This window comes from Pinus tabuliformis, chromosome 4_1, assembly GCF_031772625.1.
Source record: "Pinus tabuliformis cultivar Carrire ecotype Pingquan chromosome 4_1, CPIR1, whole genome shotgun sequence".
Classification (NCBI taxonomy): Eukaryota; Viridiplantae; Streptophyta; class Pinopsida; order Pinales; family Pinaceae; genus Pinus; species Pinus tabuliformis.
The window spans coordinates 835,507,554-835,521,330 of NC_142303.1; positions in this window are offsets into that span (position 1 = coordinate 835,507,554).

Sequence of the window (13,777 nt, forward strand, 5' to 3'; positions counted from 1 at the left end):
TAAATTTTGTGAAGTGACTAAATGTAGCTTTAACCATTCACCTTAAGATGTTTTTTACAATATAATTTCCTAAGTCTATTTAATATCTTCATTATCATAAAAACCAACCTATATCCATCTTAACTCCACATCTACCACTCTTACAGGGATGAAATATATTTATCCCTCTCAGCACTTGGTAGACCCGAAATTAAGATGGATCTAAGCTAATAGAATTCCCCCTTTAAATAGTCTATGCTCACATGAATACCATGGTATTTCCATTGGTCAATACCATGTGTTATCATAAACCTAGAGCTTAAAAACTACTATTTGTAATTTATAAAAATTAATAAAATTAATAGTTGATTTTTTATTTTTTTATTTTATTTTAACCAAGTTAAAATGTTTATCCATTTTTACTCTTGATCTACCAAGCCCTAAGAGGGATCAAATATTTTTTCGCTCTATGCTAGTTTGCATATCACGATATTTGATCCCTCTTGGGGCTTAGTAGATCCAGAGTAAAGATGGATCTATGCGGATTTAATTCCCCCTTTAAATAGGATACATTCCACGTGAATACCATGGGTCAATACCATGTGCCATCTTTATTTTTATTAATACTAATATTAGGGTTAATAATTTTTTTTTGCATGGTATTAATAATAATTTGGCCTATAGGTTTCACCTAAATATAATGCATTTTTTGATTGTTCGTAAGTAAATATAACTATTTGGCCCATAGGCTTCACCTAAATATAACACATTTTTTGATTGTTCGTAAGTAAATATAACGTGTGTTGTGGAGTAAATATAAAAATTGTTTTATTTATTTACCATACCTTTTGTTTATTTATATTTTTATTAATTTACCATATCTCTTTTATAAATATGGTATTTGGCCCATAGGATTCACTTAGATAAAACCTCTTTTTTGAGCCTTCTTAAATAGAAAGAAGGTTATGGACTAAATATAAAAATAGGTTTTATTTATTTACCATACCTCTAGTTTATTTATATTTTTATTTATTTACCATACATTTGGAGTAAGTATAAAAAGAGGTTTTATTTATTTATCATACCTCCACTTTATTTATATTTTTATTTATTTACACCCTTGCCTGTTCTTAAATATAAGGTGACTTATGGAGTAAATATAAAAAAATGTTTTATTTATTTACCATACCTCTCGTTTATTTATATTTTTATTAATTTACCATACCTCTTTTATAAATATGGTATTTAGCCCATGGGATTCACTTAAATAAAACCTCTTTTTTGAGCCTTCTTAAATAAAAAGAGGGTTATGGACTAAATATAAAAAGAGGTTTTGTTTCTTTACCATACCTCTAGTTTATTTATATTTTTATTTATTTACCATACCTTTGGAGTAAGTATAAAAAAGGCTTTATTTATTTACCATACCTCCACTTTATTGATATTTATATTTATTTACACCCATGTCATCGATGAAAACCATATTTGAAAACAAGGAGCCGTTCACAGAAGAAATCAGGGCGATTGGGACCAAATACAACCTCCCAAACCACCTCCCAAACCAGAAAATGGGTGATTGCAAATGAATTTAACATTGTAAAGCAGAAAATCGGGCGATTGTAATGGAATATAACCTCCCAAACCAGGGTAATCGGGTCAAATGAGTCTTTTCATAGTTTATCCACCCGTTTTTTCTTGGGCTAAAATGAAAATAATAATTATTTTTTAAATAAAGTTGGGCTAAATATATGAAATGGGTGTTTTATAAAAATTTCACCCCTCTAAAATGTAAAAACCCTTAAATTTCGCCCTTGGGCTAAAATTCACCCCTAAAATTTACCATGGTGTTAGACCCCTGCTATATATCACAATTTGTAACACCTAACACTCCTTATTGCCTGTTGTACTGTTCAACAACCCCCAATTTTTATATAATGATTTCCTACGAAATTAATTAAATGAAAAGAGGGGACCCTTTTAAAGTTTTAAACCACAAAAAAAATAATAAAACATTTTTTAGTTTTAAAACCATTTGATTTTATTTCATAAAAACAAAAAATCCAAATAGCCCCCAAGACCAAAACTCATACTTAGGCTTTTAACGCCCTAAGTATTAAACATGGGTTATTTAATAAAAACTAAATAAAAATAAACGAAGTTATTTGAGTTTCAATTAAAATCAAAATAATTAGAGTTTTAACCAAGCTTAGGCTTGGAGGGAGCCATGGCTAGGGTTTCTGAAGGAAAAATTTGCGCCGCCACCTCACTGCAAACCAGAGATCGGTTCCTCAGGCCAAAGGGGTGCTCTCCTTTCCATCAACCAGATCAGCTAGAAGACAAACATGAATACACTGGATACTATAGATCCACCAATCACAAGCGCAAAGCTGAGGGAGACGCCGTGTCGCAGGATGGGGCTATGCGCAACCGGATATGGACAATGCGGCCTGCTGAGTCCCGATCTTCTTTTGGATTGGTGACAGTTTATACCACCAAGCGGAAGACGAGGATAGTTGCTGTAGTGTCGGAAGGTGAGGATCGATCATGCCGCGGCAGAAGACGAAGATCCTTGAAAATAACTAGTACCCTAGGGGAGGTTGTCATGCAAGATAGGGCTGCGCATGAAGGGTTGAGGGCCGTCAGGCTCGCTGCACCCCCATCATCATTTAGACTGACAGGGATTAAAGCCATCAAGGGGAAGATGACACTCATGGGAGGGGCTTCCCAGGCAAAAACCGACATGCATATGGAGGACCGGGCTTCCTTGATAAAAGTAGGTACTCAGGGCATTAAGATTGGGCCTCTGGAAAATAACCCCGGCACGCCCGAATTGGAGATAATAGGGCATAAATAGATCCCCAAGTTTTGTGGTGCTCCTGGGCAGACAGAGAAGGCAGATCCAATAACAACACTATTCGCAAAGGACTCCAGACAGGAACTGATACAAATCTTTATCAAAACCCTGTCAAGAAGAACAATATGCAAGCGAATCTGGAAGGAGAGGCTAATATAAGATATAAAGTATGAAATACGAGCACATACAAGCATATCATCAAATATGCAAAGCTTGATATATGCAGGACAAATCTTACAAGATCAATATATAGTGCAGGACTATGGAATTGTGCCAGACTTAACCATCATCCTAAACAAGAGGCTGAGAGGCGGAAGCTTTGGACCTTGCTCAAATGGCACAGGTTCTTTCAGGGATGCCATCAAAGGGAAGGGGGAAGCCATCAACAAGCCCGCACCACCACAAGATCTACTTGGACCCTATATTGTGGATCAAAAAGTGTAGACTCCAGTACTGACAATCGCTCTGCCTGAGGTAAATATAGTTTACACTGAATTTTATACAAAGGTTATCATATGCAGATTCAATGGCTTTTGGCCCAAAACAGATGCATTACAACAATGGATCTTCTCCACATGGACAACAAATTGTGACATCCATTTATGCTCCAAAGGTTTTTTTATTGTCAAATTCGACACTGTCAAAGAAAAGGAAGATGTCCTCCATGAGGGACCATGGTTCTGGGGTAATGCAGGACTCTTCATGACTCCCTGGTTCCCAGGTTTTGACGCCAATACTATGGTGGTTTCCAAAATGTCGGTATGGGTCAGGATACACAACCTCCCGCTACACTTCTGGCTACCCAAAGTCTTCGAAGGAATGGGAAATGCTATAGGAAAATACCTCAAGTTAGATGTGGAAAGAGTTTCAAGAGGCATACATAGTTTGGCCAGAATTTGTGTAGAGGTAGATCTTAGTCAAGGCTTACCGGACAACATAATTCTGATCCATAACAACACATAGTGCAAACAACCACTAGATTATGAGAACACGGCCTTCAGGTGTTGTGGCTGTCAACATATAGGTCACCTTCTTAGTAACTGCCCACAAGCCATAAAAGAAACCAGAAGAAACAAGAAACAACCACAAAAACCAAGAGGTTGGCAACGCACAGTGAATCCATATGAAGTAGCAGGGGATGAGGAGGAAACTATCCCTCCACTAGATCCTGATGATGGCCCTATTGAGGAGGAAGCTACAGAAACCATCCCCAAAGAAAAAAATAAGACACACAAGGTGCCAGAAACTGAGGAATTTGTAGCACAGGAACTGATGGACCCTTTGCCGGAGAAGATACCAGACACAACAGACACCAGTGGAGCCAAAAGACATCATTCTCTAGATCACTCCAATTCAGACAAGGACAACCCTCACCATGTGGAGGACGCTTCTCTCGTACTTTTTTCGTCCTCACCGACTCAAGGGGAGTGGCGAAAGGTTGAGAAGAAAAAAGGGAGAAAAGAATAATTCTCCCCAATTGTACATTATATTTCTGGTTACTTTCTTTCTAGTTTTTCTTTTGACAACAGTCTTTTGAATTGCTTTTGCATATGTGCCTCAACATCTACAAAATGTAATTTTGTTATTATTAATAAAATTATGATTTTTCCTATGGGAAAAAAAACCAAGCTTAGGCTTATTTAAAATCTCATTTCCCACATTGCAACATATCATGGTTAAACTCCCCTCCATTGGCCCATTGCGATTGCGATATTCAAGGTCGGACCTGACAACAATATTAATGCCATTTCATAATCCGTCACGTCTTGAGGATTGCAACATCCATAGACTTAAGTCCCAGCCTTGACCTCATTGCAATTTAACAATCAACTTGGACCTGATGAGATCGAAAACTTCACTTTATATATCTCCGCATCCATCGCATCGTATAAATTGCAGGCTTGATCCCATATTCTTTCGCTTTTGCGATTACGATTTGCGATTTGTCCCAAACCCAATGGGAATATCAATGATAATACATAAAATATCGCGTCCATAATTTGTGGGCTTGAGTCCAGGCCCCTTCGCACCGCCGATTGTGATCTACGATAGAAACCCTGACGACATCATTTCCTCTGCCATGTCACCCATGACGTCATCCTCCACATCATATGTTATATGGTCCGTCAACTTCTACATTACCCTCCATGTCACTTGCCACATCACCCTCCATGCCATCCTCCACATCGATGTATGATGTCACCATTACGTCACTCATGATGTCATTGCCACATCACCCTCGGACCATCCCAATTGCAAATCCCATAGCCCAAGTTCCCTAGCCTTTCCCTTTTGTGATTGCGATTGACCAGACTCGACGAGGTCATCAACCTTAATTCATAAAATCCCCACATCCGTGGCTATTGCAGTTCTATTAGCCATTCCGCCCTTTCCAAAGGCCCCTATTAACTGTGATTACGATATTCCCAAGTATTCCCGGCCTTTCGCGATTGTGATATTGCAATCATGAAATTCATGGGACTCACGCCATTTCTGCCCCCATCCATTCCGATTGCGATTTTTCTCCCGTCCATTCCGATAGGGATACTATCGACTTAATTTCAATTGCGATATAGCTCAATCCCACTCCAATTGATTGCGATTATGCTGAAATCTGTCCCCGATTAAAATGCGATTGTGATTTGATTTTATTATTGAATTAAACTGCCCCCCTTTATTTTATTTTAATTATAACTCCCCGATTTTATGCGATTGCGATAAAATGGGTCTTGTTCCCAATTAATAAGTGATTGCGATTTAATTAAACAACCTGCCTATTTTCATTGGTCTTATCTTTTATGAAAAACAGTCTCAATTCATGATTTACTTACCATGGCTTATCCTTCCAGGTATACACAAAGCTCAAAAACGAGGAGGAGATAACTGCGCATAGGAAAATGAGTTTCGTTCCTTAGAATCTGCAGAAAGAGATGATATTTAGAACGAAAGTCAAAGATAATAAGCCAGAAATGGAAAACTATTTTTATTTTTCATGATTCGAGGAACTTCATTTAATTTTTCAGTGCTATGTGCAGACCTGCTATTTAAAAAAAAATTGTATTATTATTTAAGCAGACATGATGGATCAATTCAGTGGTCCATAATTTGAGAAAGAAAGCCTTTGGGGCTTGCATTTTTGTATCTCCAAGTCTGTCTTAATAGATTGGGCTAGGTCCAAAATTCCAAAAAGAAAGTCTTTGAGGCTTGCACTATTGTACCTCTTAGTCTTTTTAATAGAGTGACAGGATCTCGATTCTTTTTTCTTTTACTTAAAGAAGCTTCAGCTAGTTGCATTTTTGTATTTTTGGAGAACTTTGGGATGAAGAAAAAGGATCAATACTGTGAATTTTACAAAATGAGCGTGAAACATCGAGTATTTTTATTAATGTTTTAATGTTCTATTCTGTATAATTTGCAGTCATTCCATCTTTCAATTTGTCTGTTATATCTGTATTATTAACACAGTTCAACATCATCTCATTTCTAAATATGCGAGTGCTATAATTTTTTAATACATCTAGCAGAAAATTGTTATTTTATTTGGATGACAATATATGCTTTAACAATTCTTTTAGTTAAAAGAATTAACTTAAATGTTTTCATTTCTTTTAGTATATGATTAATTTTTATTACCATGTATTAAAGACAACCATTTTAGATCGCATTCAAATAACAAGTAAACCCAGGAAATAAATAGTTTTTTATATGCATATACCTTAGGGATTGAATATACTTCTATCAAACACTTATGTAACTATTCACTAAGTTCTTGATTGTTAGTATTTATATTAACAAGGAGTCAGATCTCGAGAGCTATCTCCTTGTTCTAATTCCTTCATTTTTACTTCAATTTCTTAATATTTTCTTTTAGTAAATCAACTCTTGATTGGGAGAAGGATTTTTCTTTCTTTCAATCAAGATAGTATAGATTAATTGCATACTAGTTAAATCATGCATGTGTTATCTTAGAAGTCCTCTCTTCGAGGCAAAGCTTTAGATTGGTTTGGTTGTTCCACAAAAAACAACTCAAGGGTCATTCTTTTTACCTAATCAACTAGAAGAATTGATTTGATGTCCCTAGCTATTAGCAATTAAAGACATTTAAAGTTGATAGTGATTGGGAAAAGGTAACTAGACCTAATTTAACCAGTCAGAGCCACTACTCCAAACGGAAAGGAGCTGCTTTAAGGTATGGACAGGGTAGTTTTCCCCCATGTTGGTGCAATGAATTTCGAGGCATCAACATTTTGGCGCTATAAGGATGGCATTGAATTAGTTATTTGTTTAAATTTCGTTATATCATTTTTTTTTAACTAATCATGGCTCCCATATGCATTCATACACTTGGTCATGCGTTTAGTTTACCGAAGCCTACGTGAGGCATGCCCAAGAAGTAGATTGAGTCCTTGTCAAAGTTAAAGTTCAATGATGAGAGTAATATTTCTGAGTTAAATCATATTTCTGATTTTTTTTAATAGATGTAAGTCTTTTAATATAATCATCAATAATGAGATTTGCATGATTTTCACTCTCACATTCAGAGGATGAATCCACAAATGGTTCCTGGTGCTTCTCGTGAAGTCGATTCATTCATGGAAACATTTTTGCGAGCTATTTTTCAAAGCGCATCAAAATTACAGTTACAATGGTTTGTGTCTAGAATTAGATAATCTTTACATGCATGATAATGAATCTTTAGATGAATTTTATAATAGATTTTGGTCATTTTGTTATAGATTTCACTTAGATGATTTTCCTTCAACTGAAGATTTAATTGAACGTTTCACTTCTCTTGTTTCTTCCCATTCTGAAGATAATGAATTAATGAAGAACAATAGACATTTAACTCATTAACTAGTCTTGAATCACCAAACGATTTTATGGAACTAAAAACTAAAATTGTAATTAAATCACAACATTCTTCTTTAGAAAATTTCAATTCTCATTTTCTCATTTCTGAAACAAATACAGAATCTGAAGATGTAATTGAAACAATTTTTAATGATATGTGTGATCGATCAATAGTTCCAATAAAATCTAATCTACAACAAGACTTGGATAATGAACATATCAATTTATCTCCTTTCAAGGAAAATTTAGAAAATTTAGAACATGTTTCTCTAATCTAAAGAACTTCCTTAAACCTAGATTATAATACGACAAGTTATATAGATGAATAATTTCAACCGTCATTATATTCTGACATGCATTATTTTCTTTATCCTGATGTGTTTTTAAATCAGAATATAGTCAATGATGATCACCTTAATCTTTCAAATAATAATCGTCCTAATCTTTGTTCTGAAAATTCTACATCTATTACTCATTTGGATGATAATTCTTTAATTGCAAAATCCTCTTCTTTTGTATTTTCTGATTCTGTTAGTTCAAATCAACCATTTAATTTTCATAAGAAGGTAATTTATGACGATTATCATGACAATGAGGATAAAGAATCACATCTTGTACAAAGTGCACCAATTTCGAAAATTGATCTATCTTGTAAAGATTCACACACTTTAATTTTGTCTCCTCTTACTGAACACAAACTTAATTTTGAGAATTTTGATGAGTTAATGTTGCGAGTTTCTAATGTATTTCATTCTGATTCTCTTTTAGAAACTTGCATTTATAAGTTTTTTAGGGAATGTCCTTTTAGTGGCAATTCATTGACTGAAATGCAAGATGAGTTTGTAAAATTATTTTGTAATTTTAGTTTTCAAAACAATTTATTTGTTTTTCCATCCTTCCATTTTGTTTTCTTTTCCTTTTGCAAGCATGTTCAATCTTTCCATATTGAATATCCTCAATATTTATTAAATGAAAATGATGAAATGGTTACTCATAATCCTGAATATAAAAAATCTTTTCGTTTCCAATTTAATTCAATATTCAGAAATTCATTCCAATCATTTCAGCATCAGTCTAATCTAAATCTTGAGAGTGTTCCTTCACAACATGTCTTGCCATCATCTCCTTTGGAAAGTTTTCACTCTCTAACAAATATTCATCCATTCTTTGATGATCCCATAGATATCTTCTTAGAGAATGCTTTTAAAAAGAGATGGTTTACTTACAAGTTAATTTTAAATAAATATATTTTTGTACATAATTTTACACTAAATGTAAATAATAAATTTTGTTTCATTTTGATTGTTTTCATCATATTCTTACTAATGTTTGACTTGTATATACATGTAGGTAAAAAAATGAGAGAATGGATACATTGGAAGTATGAGTATACCTAGTCACGTTCCCTCCATTCAATTAGTAACTAGGAGTAGATTAATTTAGATTAGATTCTTTTCTGTTTCCATTGTAGATTTCAATAAGCAAGTAATGAATTTAATATTTTCAACATCGGTTTCTCATTTATGATAAAGTGATTTAAAACATATCAGAGACTTTTTTGTATGATTGTCTTTATTTTGCAAAACTCCATCACACTGACAATAACGCTTTTAGAAAACATGTGTATGTTTTGACAATCTTTGATTCACGAATACTTTTGAGAAGTTTATAGTCACCCTATGTGAAATCAAGGTGAATGTAATCCTAAGATTCATTACTTAGCATTTTAGATTTAATAAATAATGATTTTGGGTTAGTTACCTTGAATTGAAGAAAGTCATATCTTTTTGGTAAGATTAAATGAAATGCTTCAATGGTAAGTCTCATATACTCACTTTCATTTATTTCTGCACTTTTTAAATTCAGTTTTGTTTTTAGTTTTTGCTGATATATTACTCTCTTTTGCAGCTTTTCACAAGTATTAAAAATGGGTTATTTAATAAAAAATAAATAATAATAAATGAAGTTATTTGAGTTTAAACTAAAATCAAAATAATTGGAGTTTTAACAAAGCTTAGGCTTATCTAAAATCTCATTCCCCGCATTGCAACATATCATGGTTAAATGCCCCTTCGCTGGCCCATTGCGATTGCGATATTCAAGGCTGGACCCGATGGAAATATTAATGCAATTTTATAATCCATCGCACCCTGAGGATTGTAAAATCCATGGACTTAAGTCCCAGCCTTGACCTCATTGTGATTTGACAATCATCCCAGACCCGATGAGATTGTAAACTCCACTTTATAAATCGTGGCGTCCATCACATCACATAAAATGCAAGCTTGATCCCATATTCCTCCGCCTTTGCGACTGTGATTTGCGATCTAGCCCGAACCCGATGGGAATATCAACGATAATACATAAAATATCGCATCCATCATCCATGGGCTTGTGTCTAGACCCCTCCACACTGGTGATTGTGATTTGTAATAGAAGCCCCGACAACATCCTTTCCTTTGCCACATCACCATGACATCATCCTCCACGTCATTCTTCACGTCAAATGCCATGTCATCTGTTATATTCCCCATCAACTTCTATGTTACCCTCCACATCACTTTCCACATCACCCTCCATGTCATCATCTACATCGCTGTATGACGTCACCATTAAGTCACTCATGACGTCTCTGCCACATCACCCTCGGGTCATCACAATTGCAAATCCCATAGCCCAAGTTCCCTAGCCTTTCCCTTTTGCAATTGCGATCGACCACACCCGACGAGTTCATTAACCTTAATTCATAAAATCCCCGCATTCGTGGCTATCACAATTCTATTAGCCATTCCATCCATTTTACAGGCCCCTATTAATTACAATTGCAATATTCCCAAGTATTGTGATTGCGATATTCCCAAGTATTGCGATTGCGATCAAGATGTAAATTGCGATGCGATCAGTCCTATCCTCAGCCTTCCGTGATTGTGATATCACAATCGCAAATTTCATGGGCCTCACACCATTTCTACCCCCATCCATTCCAATTGCTATTTTTCTCCTATCCATTCCAATAGGGATACTTTCGGCTTAATGGCGATCGCGATATAGCTCAATCTTGCTCCAATTGATTGCGATTATGCTAAACTATGTCCTCGATTAAAATGCGATTGCGATTTGATTTCGTTATTGAACTGACCCCCTTTTTTTATTTTAATTATAACTTCCTAATTGTATGAGATTGCGATAAAATGAGTCCTGTTCCCAATTAATAAGCGATTGTGATTTAATTAAACAACCCGCCTGTTTTCATTGGTATTATCTTTTATGAAAACACAGTCTCGATTCACGATTTACTTACCCATGGCTTATCCTTCCAGGCGTACACAGAACTCAACAGCGAGGAGGAGATAGCTACGCAGAGGAAAAGGCAGATTCGTTCCATATAATCTACAGAAAGCGAGGATATTTAGATCAAAAGTCAAAGATAATAAGCCAGAAATGACAAACTATTTTTATTTTTCATGATTTGAGGAACTTCATTTAAGTTTTCAGTGCTATGCGCAGACCTGCTATTTTTAAACAATTTGTATTATTATTTAAGCAGACATGATGGATCGATTCAGTGGTATGGAATTTGAGAAAGAAAGCCTTTGGGGCTTGCATTTTTGTATCTCCAAGTCTGTCTTAATAACTGGGCCAAGTCCAGAATTCTTAAAAGAAAGCCTTTGAGGCTTGCACTATTATACCTCTTAGTCTTTTTAATAGAGTGATAGGATCTGAATTCTTTTTCTTTTACTTAAAGAAGCTTCAACTAGTTGCATTTCTGTACTTTTGGGGAGCTTTGGGATGAAGAAAAAGGAACGAGACTATGAATTTTACAAAAGGAGCGTGATACATCGGGTATTTTTATAAATGTTTTAATGTTCCGTTTTGTATAATTTACAGTCATTCCAACTTTCAATTTGTCTGTTAGATGTATATTATTAACACAATTCAGCATCATCTCATTTCTGGATATGCCATTGCTGTAATTTTTTAATACATCTAGCAGCAAATTGTTATTTTATTTGGATGGTGATATATGCTTTAACAATTATTTTAATTAATTATTTAATCAAAAGAATTAACTTAAAAGTTTTCATTTCTTTTAGTACATGATTAGTTTTTATGACCATGTACTAAAGACAACCATTTTAGATCGCATTCAAATAATTAGCAAACCTGGGAAATAAATAGTTTTTTATATGCATATTCCTTAGGGATTGAATATACTTCTATCAAACACTTATGTAACTATTTACTAAGTGCTTGATTGTTGGTATTTTGATTAACAAGGAGTTAGATCTGGAGAGCTATCTCCTTGATCTAATTCCTTCATTTTTACTTCGATTCCTTAATATTTTCTTTTAGTAAATCAACTCTTGATTGGGAGAAGATTTTTCTTTCCTTCAATCAAGATAGGGTAGATTAATTGCATACTAGTTAAATCATGCATGTGTTATCTTAGAAGTCCTCTCTTCGAGGCAAAGCTTTAGATTGGTTTGATTGTTTCACAAAAAACAACTTAAGGGTCATTCTTCTTGCTTGATCAGCTAGAAGAATTGATCCGATGTCCCTATCTATTAGCAATTAAAGACATATTTAAAGCTGATAGTGATTGAGAAAAGGTAACTAGATCTAATTTAACCAGTCAGAGCCACTACCCCAAACAGAAAATGAGCTGCTTTAAGGTCTGGACCGGGTGGTTTTCCCCCATGTTGGTGCAACGAATTTTGAGACATCAACACTGCCATAGTTCCCTCACTTGCTACTATTTTCTATCACAGTAATCCATATTTTGTGTTAATTTAGAAGGCCAATGATAAATTTCAGTCATTGGACTAGATTCCTCTTTCTGAGAGTTTAACAACCTCGAGTTAAATTTTTATTTAAATAAATAATGTATTTACATTATAAAGAAAAAATCAAACCAAGGTCATGCATTAGAGAAATTTTGATGTCTAAAATTAGCCTCCTAAGGAATATTATAAACTAATAGTGGAAATAATAAAATAAGATTAGATTTCCTCGTTAAGATTACCTCATCAAGTTTTAGAGAGAAAAAATAAAAAGCTATTTTTTCAACTCATATTTTCAACTTATCTCCCTACAATTTTACTCAAATTTTGAGCGGGAGCACTTGTTGGATGCACAATATAATTTTGCATCCAAGGAATACCCATGTTGCATACTTTTGATGGACCCTACTACACGAAAAATATGAAATACATGAATAAACGTGACTGCAGTAACATTTTTTCATCTATTTCACTTTTTTTGTTAGTAGGGTCCATTGAAAGTATGCAACATGGGTACTCTTTGGATGCAACATTAAATTCACAATCCAATGAGTGCTCCCACTCAAAATTTGATTAAAATTTTAAAAATTGAAAATACGAGTTGAAAAAGTAGTTTTTTTTAACCTTTTTACTCCAAAATTGGTGAATCATCCCCCATAGTTGACATCATCATATTGAATCCTATTGGTTTTTATAAAGTTTATTTTTGTTGTTCATTTTTGTTTTGAAGCCCGTTTTTGATTTCAAAATTTCTCTAATGGGGACATGTATTCCAAGCTAAATGAGGGGAAAAAAAGTACATTGGGATCCACTTGTGGTTAATTATTTATTAGCTATAGAAGTTGGTATTGGAAAGAGGTAATAAATGACAAATTAATTATTAGAGACTAGCAAGGACATGAGGAAAAAATTCAAGAGAAATAAAGGAAAATGAAATAAATTTCACTTTATCAAGTGGGGAAGAGGAAGAGAAAACAAAATGATAAAAATAGTAAAAGAATATGCATGCAGGGAAAAAAGAAGAAAAAGAAAAAAGAAAAATAAAATTGGAGAGAGAACATTCCAGAATTCTCTTTGGGGAAAAGAGAGAAAACTACAACAAGAGAGAACACAATAACATTTGGACATAAGCAAGAGACAAGCAAGAAAAACAAGCATTGTAGGAAGGAGGTTGGAACAACAGCTAGCAAAGCTAGAAACAAACAAAGGAAATAACAACCAACAGGAGGATTATTGTAGGTAACAATGTGCATGTTTGATTAACTTGGTGGGATTTGAATGCATGGTTCATGCATTGGTTTGTTGGTCACTT